Source organism: Cupressus sempervirens, chromosome 8 (assembly GCF_028749045.1).
Source record: "Cupressus sempervirens isolate cs-2001-9-10 chromosome 8, ASM2874904v1, whole genome shotgun sequence".
Lineage (NCBI taxonomy): Eukaryota > Viridiplantae > Streptophyta > Pinopsida > Cupressales > Cupressaceae > Cupressus > Cupressus sempervirens.
Window position 1 is genome coordinate 651,495,416 of NC_143125.1, and position 20,214 is coordinate 651,515,629.

Genomic DNA, 20,214 nt, shown 5'->3' on the forward strand with positions numbered 1-20,214 from the left:
TGAGACATTTTAATTTCTTACCAGTCTCATTTTCAACCAAGCATTTCCATTTCTTAAAAGTTTGAAATACATCAAATTTCTGTCTAAGGAAATAAACCCATACTTTTCTAGTTGCATCATCAATAAATGTAACATAATAATGAGAGCCACCAAGGGAAGATACCTGAGCTAGTCCCCATACATCTGTATGCACAAGCTCTAATTTCTCCTTTTTGTTTTCCTTCCCAGTCTTTACAAAACTCACTCTCTTTTGTTTTCCATACACACAACTTTCACAAAAATCCATATTAACACATTTTAGACTTGGTAAAAGTTTCTTTGAATGAAGTACTTTCATACCTTTCTCACTCATGTGCCCAAGTCTGTTGTGCCACAGTGTTGTATCAAAATCTACAATAGCTATTTGTTCTCCCTGCTCAACTGCAGCAATTGTTCCTGAACATTCATTTTTCTCTAAAACAATCAAAGTAGAAGGAACAATATGACCTGTACAAAGATATAAGGTTCCTACTTTCACACCTTTTGCTACTATAAGGGAACCTTTTGAAACCTTCCAATTTTTATCATTAAAAGTAACTACGCAACCCTCATCACTGAGTTGCCCCGCTGAAATTAAATTCCTACTCAGCCTTGGAACATGTCTTACCTCATGTAGTAGCCAATGATTCCCATTCTACAACTTAATCTTAATTTTTCCCTTTCCAAAAATTTGACAGGGTTCATTATCCCCTAAATAAACAAGCCCAAAATCCCCTTGGACATAATCAATGAAATAACCTCTATGAGGTGTAGCATGAAATGAAGCACTAGAATCTAAAACCCATGAATCATCTACACTTTCTAAAGATAGAAGCAAAACATCCTCTTCAGATTTGTTACTTACCACATTTGCCTCCTTGTCTCCATCTGATTTATCTCCTTCATTCATCTTTCGATTCCAACAATCTTTCTTTTTGTGCCCTAGTTTCTCACAGTACCAGCAATCATTTGGTCCTCTCGATTGAGACCTCCTCCCCTTTGACTTCCCTCTTGATTTCTCACAATTTCTAGAGTTACTTCCTCTCTCAGTCATTCTGCCCCTACTTTGTGCATTCAAAGCACTTCTTGATGTAAATCCACCTGAGGATTTCCCTCGAGTTTCCTCACTCAAAACAACACTGATCACGTCATCATATTTTAGGGTACTAGATCCAGGAATAGAATTACTCACCACCATTACCAAGCCATTCCAACTTTCAGGCAAAGAACACAAAATCAAGAGAGCCCTAATTTTTTCATCAAAATTGATACCCATAGAAAATAACTAACTAGTAATAGTATTAAACTCATTTAAATGATTTGCAACAGACCCACCTTCTGTCATTTTCATATTAAATAAACACTTCATGAGAAATACCTTGTTTGAAGCGGAGGGCTTTTCATATAGTGTTGCTAGGGTTTTCATCAAATCTTATGTTATCTTTTCTTTTGTAATATTAAATGCCACCAATGGTGCCAAGCATAACCGAATGCTTTTGAGTGCCTTTCTATCCAAAAGATCCCATTCAGCCTCTGACATAGTTCCTTGATTCTTGGCTTTGCCTTCCAATGACTTCCATAAATCCTTCTGATATAGATAGTCTTCCATTTGCATCTTCCATAACTGGAAGTTTTTCCCATTAAACCTGTCAACCCTCAGCTTACCCTCATCTGCCATCGCTCCCACTCAACCGTGAGACTTTCCTGCAGAGGATAACTGAAAGACAACCTCACTCTGATACCACTTGTTAGGATAAACCACAGACAGAAATAAAAACTACATGCATATATAACCAATAACAAAAAATAATAGATCACACAGAAATGAACACAAGGCACCAAGATTTAACGTGGTTCACCCAATCCCTAGGCTACATCCACCAAACAACAACTCTGATCTTATTACAACCTTATTACAATCCATAATCCCTTACAACTCAATACTGCCACAAGAACCAATTTTGCATCACAACATAATTGAAAAAATACCCAACCCTAAACCATTTTATCCAAGTATTAAACTGCTTTAGGGTTATAACATGTCGGCCATAATTAGCCATAACTTTAGTGGCAAATCTACGAATGGAAAATAGTACCAAAAACATTTCTACGAATGGTGAATAGTACCAAAAAAAATTTCCCCACTAATTATGAAGTATGTATAGTACTTTCCTGATCAGTCACCACAATCTAACACTTCACATGTCATATAGATAGTTTTCATATATATTATATGCTGCAGTGGCAAAGAAGAGAAACACTACAGGAGGCAACATTGTTGAAAATGTAATAGAAAATTTAATGTTATGTTTTAAATGCTTTTAATTTTTGAAGTTTGTAATAACGTCCTACATGTGGTGGCATACCTAGAGTAGCAGTTCGATAAGCTCTCCAGATATAGCCACCTAGGACCAGGTATAGGTTTTTTAAATTAGAATAGTTTTAATTCGTAGATAATGATTGTCAGATTCCAATAATAGGTAGTAGGCAGTTTCAGATTCTTATCCTTTTCTTGGATAGAAGACGAAAAAAAATGTGGATATTTAAAATGTGGCCTACTGCATGATTGTCAGATTCCAATAATAGGTAGTAGGCAGTTTCAGATTCTTATCCTTTTCTTGGATAGAAGATGAAAAAAAAAAATGTTTCTCATCCTTTTATTAGAAAAGGAGAGTCAGTTTTAAATAAGCCAGTTGGATATGTAAGAGAGGCATTCAAATTTGGGTAATAGAGAAAAGTTTCAATTTTTGCCTTAGAAAGGATATAGATAATCGACTATGGAGTTTGGCAGCAATTCGATCTTGGTCTCTCTTGTCAAAGTGCAAATATATTTTCTTTGAGGACATTCTGAGTTAAAGATCTTGGTGTGCGGGTGAAGATAAACTATGGAGATTTATATATTCTGATTAGTCCAATCTTGAGTTTGGTTCGAGTTCGATCCCGGCTGATTGATGTCATGCCCCTTGAAGTAACTCAGTTGAGTGAGTATTCCTCCTGAGCTTTCCAAGGTGTTGCTCTGCATCATTTTTGGTATCAGAGCTCAGCAAAAGGTTTGGGAAAAAGTAGTTGTGTATATGTTTGTGTGATTGTGAAAGATTGAGAGAAATAGTCTGAGAAGAAGTCCAGGAGACTAGATAAGAAGAAAATAACCTAGCTGAGGAATAATGGAAGAAGAAGAAGTAGAAAGACAAAGCTATAGCCAAAGACATTCTATATTCCGAACAAAGTGCAAGTGCAAGAATAAGGTATGCAAAGTTATAGTTGATAGTGGTTCCTTTGAAAATATAATCTCAGTAGAAATGGTTGAGAAATTGAATCTTCCAAGAGTACCTCATGATTTACCTTACAGGGCATATGGGTTAGGAGATGAACAGTGGATTGATGTGTTTGAAAAGTCATATGTTTCTTTTAATATTGGACCATATTTTGATACCATTGAATGTGATATTATGCCTTTAAAAGATTGTCACTTGATTTTGGGAAGAGCATGGCAATATGACAGGTCAACCATATATGATTGTAGAGAGAACACATATACCGTCAACAAGAATGGAAAGAAGATGCTTTTATTTCCATTGAAGGATGATACAACATGGAAGGAATCAAGAAGTATAGGTCTTATTGATAGGATAGCATTTCCAATGCATGATGAAGTGAAAGAGGAAGTGAAAGAAGTTTTGGTAGAGGCAAATGAAACTACAGAGAAGGCAGCCATAAAGAGTGTAGATGTATGTGAAGTTGGTACAAAAATCTCAACAATGATAGATGTAAGTTGTCCTTTGGAAGGGAAAGAACCTGAAGAGCAGAAAGAAGATAAATTGCAGCAAGTAAATGTTGATGAGAAGAATAAAGAGGAAAGTCCTATGGGATTTGAGTGTGAACAATTTGTGGTTGGAACAGTAACATGTCCTTTGAAAATAGAGAAGAGTACAATGTTGGAAGGTACTCCTATGGAAAAGATTTTGGAGGCAACTGATGAAGCCTTAAATATGCATAATAAAGAAAAATGTCAAGAGGAATGGCATGAAGATGAAGCTAAGGAATGTGTAATAGAAAGTTCTAAAGAAGAATCTGATTTATGGGAAAAATTTGCAGCCATTGTGGGAGAATGGAAAAGGCATGGCGGTAGTACAAAAACTCAACTTGAAGAAGAAAGGAAAGAGTGCAATACTGTTATTGTTCTTGAGCAAAGTTGTAATAAGAAAGAGATATTTGAAAGTGAGATTACTACAGAAGATCAAGATGATGATAAATGTTTAATAAAGGAAGAAGAGATGAATACGATTCTTAAGATTCAAGATGTGAAACTGGTTGATAGTCAAGAAGCAGATAAGTTTATGGTTACTATTGATGAAGATAGATATGATGCACATTACATGGTGTATAAGGAAGCTCATATTCAAAAATAGAACTCAAATAATCTTAATGCTGATGATATGTTTTCTTCTAATAATGTTTATGCAGGGATGCAGATTTCATGTATAGTGAATCATGCTGGAGAATTTTCTGTGACATTTACAGCATTAAAGAATCAAAACTACAAGGTGGAGAAGTTGGATATTATTTTTGTTTTTCTTGTAGATATGCTCATCCTAGTTCAAAGAAATTGGAAAGTTCGAAAGAAGAATGAGATTCATTTCTACAACACATCATCTCAAGAGGACTTGAGATTCATTTTACAGGGGAGTATGCTGCAGTGGCAGAGAAGAGAAACACTACAAGAGGCAACATTGTTGAAAATGTAATAGAAAATTTAATGTTATGTTTTAAATGCTTTTAGTTTTTGAAGTTTGTAATAACGTCCTACATGTGGTGGCATACCTAGAGTAGCAGTTCGATAAGCTCTCTAGATATAGCCACCTAGGACCAGGTATAGGTTTTTTAAATTAGAATAGTTTTATTTCGTAGATAATGATTGTCAGATTCCAATAATAGGTAGTAGGTAGTTTTGAATTCTTATCCTTTTCTTGGATAAAAGACGAAAAAAAATGTGGATATTTAAAATGTGGCCTACTACATGATTGCCAGATTCTAATAATAGGTAGTAGGCAGTTTCAGATTCTTATCTTTTTCTTGGATAGAAGATGAAAAAAAAAAAACATTTCTCATCCTTTTATTAGAAAAGGAGAGTTAGTTTTAAATAAGCCGGTTGGCTATGTAAGAGAGGCATTCGAATTTGGGTAATAGAGAAAAGTTTCAGTTTTTGCCTTAGAAAGGATATAGATAATTGACTATGGAGTTTGGCAGCAATTCGATCTTGGTCTCTCTTGTCAAAGTGCAAATATATTTTCTTTGAGGACATTCCGGGTTAAAGATCTTGGTGTGCGGGTGAAGATAAACTATGGAGATTTATATATTCTGATTAGTCCAATCTTGAGTTTGGTTCGAGTTCGATCCCGGCTGATTGATGTCATGCCCCTTGAAGTAACTCAATTGAGTGAGTATTCCTCCTGAGCTTTCCAAGGTGTGGCTCTACATCATCGTAAACTTTGCATTCTCAAATATATTGCATATCACACACACACACACACTTTACTTCACATAAAGTGACTCTTTACTTATACCATTCCTTCTCACAAAACTCCCGTGTAGTCGGCTTGATGCAAACACACATTACACTGACTGAGGGTAAACATATAGGATGTCATACCTACAAACATAAGTAATTATTTCATTACCAAAATAATTCCTTAACATGTTATACCTCTTTTCTGATTATACTTTGTTATGTTGTGCATGTTGTCTTTACTAGTGTTTAGCTTGTAACTCTGTCTATATTGTCCATATTGACTTGTGCACTTAGGTACGTCATCATGACACTCTGATATACATTCCCTTAACTTCATATGCGCTAAATATCACTGTAGCTTTTGCTATACCAAAAAACAATCTTTGACTGTAGAATCTTCAAAAATATATATTGTCCTTACATCTTGAAATATATGTTTTTGTAAATGACAAACATAACTCATCTTACCTAGCCACATTGCCAACAACACAAACCTTGAAGTATCTTGTCTTTTCTACAATCCATAGCTTTCTTTTGTTGTGAGACTGCATAAATATCAGTAGTATTTCACTTGTTAACATGAATTGAAGGATTTGATTGAAAAATAAATTATATCCTTTTCTTAGATTTTTGGGCTATCCAAGTTGTCATGGTTATGTATGATCTAAATAAATTTGATGGTGTTTCTAGAGTCATTTTTATTTCCTCTCCATGTATTGGGGACTTTTTGTTGTTTTTATCTTATGATAATACCCTTATTGAATATCATACCTTTGTTTTTTGATAAACATGATCTATGATCCTTCTATCACTTTTTTTTTGTTGCAACTTTGAGGTCCTCTATCATTCATGGTTGTTATCATTTAGATTTTTCTCACTATTGTATCAACTAGTTGAAATATAATTTTTTAATAACAATTCCTAATATTTATTCTATGATAGTCCTACACATCATTTCTCACTATTTTATTGAGAAACCTTTACTATTTTGATTCTTTACACTTATACTTCATTATCACCACTCCTTTTGGAGCATTTCCTTTGGATTATAGTATGTCCATTAGTAATATTTCCATATGAAGCCTTTCCATATTTTTCTAATATATAACTCTACTAAGTGTGTACATGATTGTATGAACTGCTTCTCTTTATAAGCCTTTGGTAAACTTGCTTCCTTAACCATTATCCTTGCTAATTCTTATATTATCTAATTCATTATTTTGAATACACTATTTTATAGTGATATTCTAGCCACTAAAAATTATCTTTTAAGAGCACATTTCTCACAAAACAATCTTAAATTTATCATAAGTAAAATCTCTTCCTCTCTCAAATCTCAAATATTTAATTTTTATACCACATTCATTCTCAACTCTTGCTTTAAATATTTTAAATTTCTCAAATTATTCTAATTTCTCTCTAAAAATGCAACCCAAGATAATCTTGAATAATCATCAATGAAAAGAATGAAAATCTCTCACCTTTCAAACTCCTTGTGTTGGTAGGACCATACAGGTCAATGTGTACTAGATCTAGTAAAATAGTGGAAGAGTGGTATTTTTCCTTGAACAACTCTCTTCTCTTCTTTCCTTCTTAACATCCTTAACAAATAATATTTTTTTGTATGCATAACCTAGGTAAATCTCTTACTACACACAATAAACTTATTCTTCCTGAGTTTTCAAAATTGACATGACACATCCTCTTGTGTTGAATACAACGATCACTAATATGAGGTAGTAAACAACCTTCTATGACTCCTTCAAGTTGACACATTCTCCTTCTTTTCCTTTTTTCCACTAGAATCACTATTTTAGCTCTCTTCCAAATCTCACAGCTTTTGTTCTTGAACACAACATAATAGTCATTCTTACACGTTTTTCCAACACCTAAAAAGGTTATGATGCAAAGCTTTCACATAGTAAACTTTGTCAGTATTATTCTTTTCATAAAAAAATAATAGAACCTCTACCAACAACATATGTTGCCTTGTCATCACCAAATATAATAGGACCACCATCAATCAACTATTCATTCTTATTCTTCTTCATATAAAACAATCTCAAAACCACCATCTTTTTTCAAACAATTGTTAAAAATACCAAATCCAAACTTTTCTTCCTCCTCCTCTTCTTCTTCTTCAACATTGTACCATCTTGAAATGGAAGCACTTAATTTTGAGACCTTTTAGCCCTCCTTAGTGTGGTTTTGGTCACTCTTTCTTCTCTGAATCTCACTGAAAATTCTAGGTCATTTATCATTTTTTGGCATGGATATTTAGGTGTTATTTTGTCCCATTTTAGTCATATCTTATGATAGCTTCATTGTATCTTTAATCTTTTTGCACCTTCTCCCAAAGCTCAAGAACCTCTTTTTTTGGGACCCCCTCGGGAATAGGTCAACTTAGGTTGATCTATTCTAGAATAGGTTGACCCAAGTTTACCTCTTCTATGAGGATGGTGAATCCTGGGTCCTAAAGTTCTTAAGTCTCTAAATTGTTTAATCTTTCTCGAGGGTCAACTTATTTTTTTTTCAATTCCCAAAACTTATATATAAGGAGGCTTGGTCATTTCATTTCCATCCATCCACATGCATGATCAATAATATGCATGTAAACAAAATTTAAGGCAAACATCATGAGTAAGCATCCTTCAAGAACTTCAAAATATTTATCAAGATCAAGCATTTCCTTTGCATCAAGCTTCTTCCTTCAAGGTGGTAGAAGAGTTTGGTTTCTAAGGAGGAGATATATTAATCAAATCATTCATGTTCTTCCATTCTTCATCAATCCACATCACATACATTCTCATACATGAGGTTTTACTTCTATGGTTTACTAAGTGTTTCTTTGAGTCATGTCTATTAAATTTGCATACTTGATCACATATCAAATTCAATTGCATCTACAAAAGATAAATTATGTTTCTCATTGATATATTCAATCCTACTAAACCTTAGCATTTCCTTTATTAGTATTTTACATCTTAATTTCAAGTTGGATTTATCAATCTAGGGCTTGACCAAGGCAAGCCCTTATCAGACCCAAACAAAAACCAATTTTTAATGTGTGTAGGAGTAGGTTATCAAAATTGCAAACACAAGTTTGAAAACTACTCACCAAGACCTTTCCAAAGAAGTTGGGTCAATTTTGCTACAATGTCCTAGAAACATGTCCATATTTTTGTTAAGTGTTTGGACACTTTCCCACCAACTCGACATATTCCTAGAGGTCTAAGAAAAATAGGGTTTTTTTCCTTATCGTAGATCAACAGTAAAAAATTCAATCACAATTTCATATCCATGACTTTCAGAGGAAAAAGGTATATTCTTTTGCACATTTTGAGGTAAGTCCTTCATCTTTTAGCATAGACCCATTTTCATATTTTAATTGGGCTAATTGCATATATTTAGCACCTAGATCTATCTTACACTCATAATTAAATCAATTAGTTAAATGTACATTCATATTGCATATCATAAATCAATTAACATTGCATAAAAGAGGACTTTCTTGCATACTTCCTTGATATAATTTGGCTTTAGTATTGAAATCCCTTCATCCATTTGGGTTTTCTTTATATAACTTGGGTTGCATTTGGAAACACCTCTTTCTCTTCTATTTAATGGTAGTGGAAAGTGGAAAGTCTTGTATTCACACAACTCATTCACTGCTTTCATTTTTCATGTAAATTTTTTGGTGAACTCGACACATCTCCTCTTTTTGAATTTGGAGTTAGATCCCATGAGCTCTATTATTTCCTTCTTTGCATTGGTTATTTTCCTTCTTTTGGTGAACCCAACCTCCTATCCTCATTCTTTCATAGTGGAGTGAGATTTTTCTATCTTGTGGAGTTAGATTGCTTTTTGGTGCATTAGATCTCCTTTTGTATTTACATTATTTTCATTTCACATATTTGCATTGTCAAAAATAAAAAATTGCACCCTTCTTTGATTTCATTGCTTTCATAGTCATATAATTTCCTTTCAATGGGGTGGTTATCTTTATTTTAAAGCTCTCTTTGTGATCTTCAAGACATTCCATTTAATGCATAAGATGGCATTTTAATGTTTTATTTAATTGAGGATCGTCATTTTAAAGATGATGTTGATCAAGTTCTAATGAGTCATGATATTTCTAACATGGATAATCCTACTATTTGGAATAAACTCTTAGATAAGAACACAGGTTATTCCCTTCCTCATGAAATAACCCACATAAAATTATATGATGAATTGGTTATTGCTTCTAATGATCTACCACTTTCTATGCATTTCATTGACATTCCTTTTATAGATGAGGCCTTGACGAGATATGTTTATCCTTCTTCTAAGAGTACCTTAGAAGTGAAGTATCACATCCTTGATGCTTCTTCTTGTTCATTTAAAGAAAAATCTCAAATGAAATTAGATTTTTTTGCAAAATATGATTTTTATGACCCCATTTTTACAAATCCAACGTTAGACCATAAGGACCTTAATCACACTAACCCTATGGATGGATTTTCAACTCTTCAAGATTGGGGAACCTTAGATTTTACACAGACATTGTATACCAAGACACATATCCTTCACTTTGAAAATGAATCACCTTTATTTGAGGAATATACATATATTGAATGTTTATCTTTACATTTCAATCTAATTACACCTAAACGATCTTCTTTTTCTATGCTTCATCAAATTTATAAGACTATTCAATATTTTTTTTTTAATTAATTATAATGTTAAAGGCATATTTTTCATGATCACTCTACTTAACACATCTACATCCCTATTATGTTTCTCCTCACTATGTCAAATTTCTAGCCTATCCTTTATGGGCTTATTGTCCTACTTTTAGAGAAACATAATACTCCTTTCCCTTGTCTCCTCACTTGGGGGGCAAGGACCCTATTTCATTTTCCTATCTATATAATGAGATCCATTTTCTCCCTTTGTTGACCTATTTTCATTTTATATGATGACATATTGTCTTTCATTCATTTATTCTATTACAAACAAATTAACATTTCAAGTGCAATCTTATATTTTCTTGAAATCATATGTTTAGTATAAATCAAAACCACTTAGGGAGACATAATGCATCCTTCTCTTGTTCAATGCATCCAATATCCTTTATGAAATTGCATTCTCTTATAATTTTATGCTCTCTCTTGCATACATTTATTGTGTTATGTAAGGATTAGCATCCTAAGTGCAATATTATTCTTTTAAGTGCATCTTTGTTATACAGAGGATCTATCATTTAGGGTATATAATGGATTTTTTTTTTTTTTAAAGCATTCTTTATCTCTTTGTTGTTCCTCTCTTTCTCACTAAATTAATCATAATATGGTATCTTTTCATCTTCCTCTTTCATTTCTCTATAGCTTTACATTATTTTATGGTACATCCTTAACCGTGGGTATGCAATACTTTGTTTCATGCAAGACATGATTGTCACTACCTAACAATATCTTTCCATTCCTTGCACATTAATGTTATTCATTTAATAATAATCTATATTTTACTTCATATGTGATATTTTTCTATCATATTATTTTGTTTGGAATTGCATATCCTAGGATGTTTCTTGCCTTATGTTTCTCTATGGCATTGCATTATTCTATGATACATCTTGTTTGCTATAGGATATTTTGTTTTGTGCATGGATACATTATGGTTGCTTATTATAGTTCATCTTTATATCTTACAAGATTTTGTTTCATAATCTCCCATGGACTTCTCTTTCTTGCCTCACACTTGGGGGGAAGGTTATTTGTACATTCTTTCTCTTTTTTCTCTAATGATCAACTCTCCTTAGTATAGTGGCATTTGTTTATTATGCAAGATTCTATAAGGAATTGTGTATTTTTCACGAGTCTCTCTTGTATAAAAAAGGTGTATGTCCTTGATCATCACCTCTTATTTATTTGAAAAATGATCCATTATACAAATCTTCCCTTACTTTGTCATTTATAGTTGCCATACTTCATCCAAGGATCCCTATTCCACTTGGATGTAGGGAGCTAAATGGGTGCATTCCTATTCTTCTCCATCTCTTTTTTCTTAAATTTATTATATTTATTCGGAAAATCCTCTTGAAGGTATATGTCTTTCCAACAAGATCTCTTCCTTCCAATGGTATCTTTTCATAAGTGACATATCCTTTCATTATTATATATTTTCTTAACTTATAAGAGCCAACACTCTTTGCTAGGTTTAGAGCATACATTATTGTTAGAGGATATCTCCTTGTTTTTAGGAGTATTTATCCTCGATTCTCTTCTTTATGATGTCTATAAGTACATAGTCATCATAAGGAGGGGTACATATATAATCCCTCCTTGTACTATAGTTTACTTTTTAAGCACTTTTACTTTTACGTTGCAACATGTCATTCCCTACCAAGTATCAATGATAGTTTTCTATCCTAGGCAAATACATTTATACACACACACACATTTATCTCTATGGATAATGAACCCTTGTACATCCAAAAAGAGCATAAACATATTTACATTCTATGGTGATACCAAGGAATTAATCCATGGGTGGACACACATACACATGCATGCAAAATGAAGGATTTGATCAATACAAATCCACAAAGCCCTTGAATACCTGCATGTAAAAAACTTGTCACAGAAGAAAAAGACAAGAGGAGGCAAGGGTTTTGCTCTGAAAATTATGCAAATGTATTCTCAAAAATGAAAAAATGTAGATTATTACAAAAGATCAATCCTTATAAAAGGAGATTGAAACACAAAAGGGTAACCTAAAAGGTAAAAGCTATTTAATAATTACTAATTAATTATTAAATAGAGAATGCAAAAAGTGCATAAAGAAAAATCTTAAGAAGGGAAAAAAGGTAATTTAATTAATGAAATTAAATTAACCTTTTTCTCTAACACAAAATTTGTTGACATGCGCACAAGATTGACTACTAGACACAAAAATCTGTTAGACCATTTGATCTTGCCTTTTTTGTTTTGGCATACATGATTGACTACTAGGCACACAAAAATGTTAGACCATTTGATCTTTTTTTGGTTGTGATTTACAATAAGGCACACAAACCTTATAGGGAAAGATAATCTCTCTCTCTCTCTCTCTCTCTCTCTCTCTCTCTCTCTCTCTCTCTCTCTCTCTCTCTCTCTCTCTCGGCTTTCATGCTAGTAGGATATAATCATGAGGAATATGATCCTTTTTTATGCTCTTTCCTTTCCTGTGTGGTCTCTTATGCTTTGTAATATTCTTCAAAATATGATACTGGTGGGTGAGATATTTCTTTAGTTGAGGTCTCTTTCACTTGTAGATTTGAGTTTTAGTACTAACCCCCTTAAATGTGTCTTTTTCTTTTTTTCCTTTGTGTTTGTGCTCTTATTCATGGGAATGGAGTTAATATCCTAGGTTTGGGGGCTTATTTTCTTAGTCTTGGTGATGTTCTATCTCATTATGACTCTTCACTTATGTCGTTATCTCTTTTTTTTCATCCTTTACCGAGAGTATGACTTGTCTCACACTCCCACTAAAGTGGGGGCTAAATTTTTCATCTTATAAAAATGTAAGCACTTCATTTTGAGACCTTTTATCCCCCCTTAGTTTGGTTTTGGTCTCTTGTTCTTGTCCCAAAATTGTGCAAACTTCTAGGTCATCTCTCATTTTTTCGAATGGCCCTTTAGGTGTTATTTTATCACCTTTTTGGTCATATCTTCTAGCGGCTTCATTATTTCCTAAATCTTTTTACACCTTCTTTGAGACCTTGTAATCCCCTTTTTTGGGACCCCCTCAAGAACATGTTTACCCATATCAACCTCTTCCCCAAGGATGGTGAATCATAGGGCGCGAAGTGTTTCATCTCGCTCTCGGGTTAGCCTACTTTACTCTTTATCCCAAAAAGTAGTATATAAGGAGGCTTGGACATTTCATTTCCATCCATTTACACACATGAACAAGTATACTCACACATGAGAGTTCAAGAAAGAATACTTCAAATTCTTCAAGGCATTAATCAAGATCAAACATTTCCTTCTTGCATCAAGCTTCTTCCTTCAAGGTGGTAGTGCAGTTTGGCTTCTAAGGAGGAGATTTATCATTCAAATCAATCACGTTATTCCATTCTTCATGAAGGCACATCAAATAAATTACCATACATGAGGTTTTAAATTCTATGGTTTCCTTTTGGTTTCTTTGAGTCAAAGATTACATTTCCATACTTGATGACATATCATTGTATCTACAAGAGGTGATTATGTTTCTCATTGATATATTCTATCCTACTACATAAAATTTCTTTTATTAGTAATTTACATCTTAATTTCAAGGTCAACTCCTCAATCTAGGGATTGACCAAGGCAAGGCTTCATCAAGTTGAAACATAAACCAAGTTTTACTTTGTGCAAGAGAAGCATAACAAAATTCAACAACAAATTTGAAAACTAATCATCGAAACCTTTCTGAAGAAGTTGGATCAATTTTGCTACAATGTCCCAAAAACATGTCAATCTTTCCATAAAGTGTATGGACACTTTCCCTCCAATTCAACCTATTCCTTGAGGTTTGGAAAAAATAGGGTTTTCTGAGTTTTTTGTCATGATCACATATCAACATTCAGAAACTCAATCACAACTTCAAATCCATAATTTTCAAAGAAAAAAGGTTTATTCCCTTATACATTTTGAGGTAAGTCCTTCACCTTTTAGCATAGATACATTTTCATATTTTAATTGGCCTGATTGCATATATTTAGCAGCTAGATCTATCTTGCACTTATCATTAAATAAAATAGTTCAATTTGCATTCATGTTGCATAACTTAAATCAAGTAACATTGCATGAAAGAGGACTTTCTTGCATACTTTCTTGATATAAATTGGGTTTAGTATTGCCATCCCTTCATCCATTTGTTTTTCACTAATCTAACTTGGGTTATGTTTGGAAGCTCCTCCTCTTATATTAAATGTTAGCGAAAAGTGGAAAGTCTTATATTCACAACCCTCATTCATTGCTTTCATTTTTTCATGTAAACAAGTATAAAATAAATAATTCATCTAACTTTGTAGCTTTAAAGGTTGTCTTATATATGTCCTTCTCTTTTTTGAACTTCCTTAATTCAAATGTGGTTAGGCTACCATATAAATATTCATTGATAAGCTTTTGTAGATCATAAACTTTCACAATAGTCAAGATCTTATCACTATAACTATTAGATAAAAACACAAAGATCTTCTCCATATCTTTTTCATTAGCAATATTGCCTCATTGATTCTTGAATTCATTAATTTCATTGTCGACCCTCTGAATTTAGCTTCTAATATAGTCACCTTAACACTATCATTTCCTTCATAATTAAAAAAAATATTCCCACTCTTCATTAGTAATCTTCAAAGAAATAACTTTAGCTAATTTAGTTTTGGATAAAGCACTATAAATTGCATACCTTGGTTTGTCATTTTCCTCATAGGTTGTAATTTAAATTTTAGTACCAAGGTCATTTTGAGATACAAAATACTCATTCTCCACATTTTTCCAAGTAGTGTAATTGATTGAAATCATGCATCTCTCATCTATTCTTCCATGAGCTCTAGTTTGATCCATCAAATATAGGAATGATCAATTTGTGTGTCATCAAATCTACCTCAAGTGGTGAAGTTCTCTCCAAGGAACCAATGCTCTAATACCAATTGTTGAACATACTAAATAATTAAGATGGAGGTGAATTCATTATTAAACAACAACTTCCTTCACTTATGTTAATTTGGTAAATATACTTAAACTGGTCAAAAATTTGTAAAGCTAAAACCATCAACACAATGAACACCAAAATTTATGTGGAAACAAAACTGGGAGAAACCACAGAGAAATTAATTCTCATGAAATAAACATTAATTAATGTGATTTCTATAGATGGGTTCATTTCTAGTTTGGTTACTGGTGGTTGGATGAACTACCCAAAAATATGAAAAGTCCAATCAACAATATAAATAGGCCCACTGCTAGAATATAAGAAATGAGAATTAAATCTACTATTGAATTCATTTCCACTAATACTTTGCAATACATGAAAGATATAAAAAATTTCTACCTATTACACCAACTTGTATGACGTAAGGAGGGTAAAAAGAACTAGGGCCAAAGGCACACCTAACAATCAAAACCACCTTGCACAGTTAACACAACGGAAGTAAACACATAAAGAGCACAACATCACAGAGGGAGAGAGAGAGAATGAAACACTTTTATTGATTCATCAAATAATCAACATACATGCCAAGTTGTAAGGCCTTCTAAGTTATGGCTAGATACAAAATAGATCCAAGATCTAGCTTCAAATTCATACTTCTAGTATACATATGCAACCAACTTTTGAAATCCTCCAAGTTCTCTATGTTCTCTCTAAAAATATGCTCTAAATCTAAGCCTAAACACCTTATTCATACTTGCCAAAATGACTTATAGAAAATTTTGGAACATTACAAAATAGAAAGGCCAACCCTTAAATGGTCTATACACATCCCAAGACAAGACCTTATCATAAAAATTGTGATCAAAATTAATCATGCAAGTTAGCTCCCATTAAGAACCAAAACACAAAAAACTCATCCAAAATGTTGACACTCGACATCAATAGGTTCACTCGGCACATGAAGGAACACCCGACCAATTTTGGATAACTCGACACACATTGAATAGCTCAAAACACACTATGGAACTTGGAATGCATTATAGAGTGATATGGGATAACACGCTAATCCGAATGTTAACATGACATAGATTAACTGCAACTCAGCTGATACTACAAAATTACTGGCACTCAACAATTGTTGCAACTCGGCAATAACTGCAACTTGGTAACAACTTGCAGAATAAACACAAATGAGTAGGATAACATGTCAACCTAGGATGCTCCTGCATCAGACTGTTCAAATTATAATAGGAAAGGTAAACTCTGAGAGGGGGGCTTGAATCAGTGCTTAAAACTTTTACCCATAAAAACATTCACCATACATCCATCTCACAATTCAATAAGTAAACTAAAATATCATGTAAAGCATATACATCTAAAGTATGTAAACAAGTAAGCATTCACACATATATGACACAAGATATGATTACCTAGAAACCCTCCAATGAGAAGGTAAAATTGGGGTGGGGATGACACCCACAAATCTTCACTACAACAGTAATAAAGTGTATCCAATGAAGGTTAGAATGTTTGATCATGAAACATGATCTACCCTATGAAAGGTGTACCCTTTTAAAAGATTACAAAGACTGTTAGGTCTTAATTTCAACACCCTGTTAGAAGTGTGCCTGGTTAAAGGACTTTAACTCAAAATTAAGTAAGCACCTTGTTAGAGGATTTCAATACAACCTGTTAGGACTACTCTGTTAAGAGATTTAATTGATTTACCTATTAGAGTGTCTCAGCAATGATCCTGTGATTAGCACTATATTGCTTGATGTTAGATCTATTGATCTCATATTGGTTTTGACAAGTGAGTGTCTATACACTTAAGTCATTTACTTAGTTCATGTCGAACAAGTAGTGTATGTTGAGCACAACATGTATATGATAGAGCATGTTGAGTTCATAGTGTATGTTGAGTCATTCAGATGCCGAGTCATAGAATAGAAATTAGTAAATGCTAAGCATGAGAGACTTCAGATGCTGAGTGAGACAATTTTTTCATAGTTGTTTGTAATGGCACAAAAAACTATGCAAACCATTTTCTAGCCAACTTAAAGATTGAATTATGATATTTTGGAGATAAGGATGAATCTTACGTTGGAATCCCTATGATTTGCATGCAGCCAATCAGGTAAAGGAAAGGTTTAAGCAACAAAATGGATGAATCATAGCCATTGATTCATACCTAACCCTAAGTCACCTATGTCTTCTTAAGGAGGACAAAACCCTAAACTTTCTAAGGTGTATGAAGGAGTGAAGAGAGAAGTTTGCATGTATAAAATAGAGCATTCATGGTGGCTAAGGAGTTATGATCTGAGATTAGATAGCAGAATTAGTTAAAGGAGAACAAAGAAAGGAGATAGCATACATCAAGAGACATCTAATCAAGAATAATTGAGAATACATTAGTTTAGAGGTGATATATCATCAAGAAATCAAGTGTTAACCACAGGATCATTGTTGAGTCATTCTAATAGGTGAAGTAGTTAAATCTCTTAACAGAGTAGTCCTAACAAGCTATATTGAAATCCTCTAACAAGGTGCTTACTTAATTGTGAGTTAAAGTCCTTCAACAAGGTACACTTCTAATAGGGTGTTGAAATCCTTCAACAGGGTGAGACCTAACAGTCTTTGTAAGCCTTTAACAGGGCATACCTTTCATAGGGTAGATCATGTATCATGATCAAACATTGTAACCTTCATTGGATACACTTAGTTATTGCAGTGGTGAAAATTTGTGGGTGTCATTCCCACCCCAATTTTACCTTCTCATTGGAGGGTTTCTGGGTAATCATATCTAGTGTCATACATGTGTGAATATTTACTTGTTTACATGATTTAGATCTACATGCTTTACATGGTATTTCAGTTTACTTATTGAATGTATGAGATAGATGTGTGGTGAATGTTTTATTGGTCAAAGTTTAAATTACTAATTCAACACCCACCCCCCCCCCCCCCCCCCCCCCCGCCCTCAGAAGATTATCTTTCCTATTATAATTCCAATAATTGGTATCAGAGCTTTGTTCTCTAAAAGAGAAGCTTTGCAACTTTGAGGAAAGATCTTGAAAATGGAAGTCTACAAGTTGGGAAAGATCATTGAGAATCTGTGAATTAAAATACAACTCATTCTACATCAACTGAATGAAGTAAGAGAAGAACTAAAGAAATCTTTGAAGAGAAGGAAAGAAATTGCTATTGAGGAGAATGACATACAATATAGAGAGATAGACACTACTAAGCTATTTGTTGATGGAGACTCCAATGAATTTTATGCAGTAGTTGTAAATCTAATGGAAAAGAATAGAGTCCAAGCTAAGAAAATTAGAAATCTCAAGTTAGAGCAAGAATCACAAGCCATACTACTATGTGAGATGACTGAATAGAAAAAGGAAGCTATGGAAGACAAAGCCATGATTGAAGAAGACAAAATAATTTTGAGCAATAGACTAGAAGAAAAATCATTAGAGCTAAACATGATTTCCAACATGCAATTGGATACTTTGAGTCAAATGATGAATGCCAACCATAAGTCAAATGTCAAGGACATCGAGATAACAACATTGAAGTTGAAGAATGAGCAATTGAATAGTGACCTAAAAAGGGAAAAGGAATTTGCTAAAAGTTTCAATAAACCAAGTGAAGCCATCAAATACTTTGAGCAATTAATGAGATCCCCTAGACCTAACAATGACACATCTAGACTAGGTTACACAAGTACTGAAGAAGGAGATTCATCCAAAAGTGTTGAAGAAAGGAGTAACAAAGGTAAGAATTCCAAACCCACTTGTCATAATTATGGTAATAAAGGACATACTGCTAATGTGTGCAGAAGCATAACTACAAATTAGAATGGCAAGCATAATAACATGGTTCGTTGCCATAAGTACAACAAACAAGGTCGTCAGGCACATGAATGTAGAACTAAGACCATGCACACTCAAAGATTTGAAGGATATCGTTATAACTATCAGAAGTATGGACATAGAGCTTTTGAGTGCAAATCCAAACCCATGTGGTCATCAAACAGGCAAACAAAGGTAAAGAACAATGACAACTCTTATAATTGGGATTATAAGACAAGGTATAGTTGTCACTATTGTCAAGAATATGGACATGTTCCTAAGAATTGTATTAGAGCACACTTCAAAAGTGACTACAAAAGGTGGTTGAGTCAAACCCCATGTTTTAGTTGTTTGAAGATTGGTCACATTAGTCGATATTGTCCAACAAGGTCAAAGGCACCAAATTGTGAGTTTGATAAAGGGCAAAGGCAAGGCAGATGTTGAAAATGTCAGAAATGAAATGAATAAAACATGGAAGAAAAAGGAGGATTGCAACACATCAAGTGTAGAAGGGATCACTTCACCCAATGGATTAGGTGATCAACCTCACCAAACTAATCAATCAAGAGGTATGTGAGACTGATATTCAAAAGTTATATCATACATCAGTTCCAAAGGATTTAGTACTAAAAACATTACATAAGCATGAACAAAGATGCAAGATGTTATTAGGAATCTAAGAAAAATCTCTAAGTTTTTTATGTTATTGTCAAGCATGAAAAGTTTCCTATAAGTGTTGAGTGAAATGCTAGTTGATGCCAAGCTCGTAATGATTGCTGAATGAATAAAATACTATTGGATGCCGAGTGATCTTGAAATTGGTTAATGCCGAGCTTATAGCTGTGTAAGCACTCAACATTAATTGCAGTGTTTCAAAAGGGTATTCGATCAATTTCAACTCATTTTTTTTATCATTTCAAAATCGAGAAAGAGCAAGGAGAGCAAGAGGCGATCTAAAAATCCATCCAAAGCAATTGTAGAAGATTTGAGCAGACAGTGCTAAGTTACATTATTTATATTTTCATAAACCCTAGTTTCATGGAATGGTATCTAGTTCAAAGGGTGTAGAGGGTAAGGAGGTTTTGAATGTTATACTAGTTAGTAATGAGGTCAAACAACCAATTTTTAAAGCCATACCTAATATTCCTTATAAACAAGACCCCTCTAGTG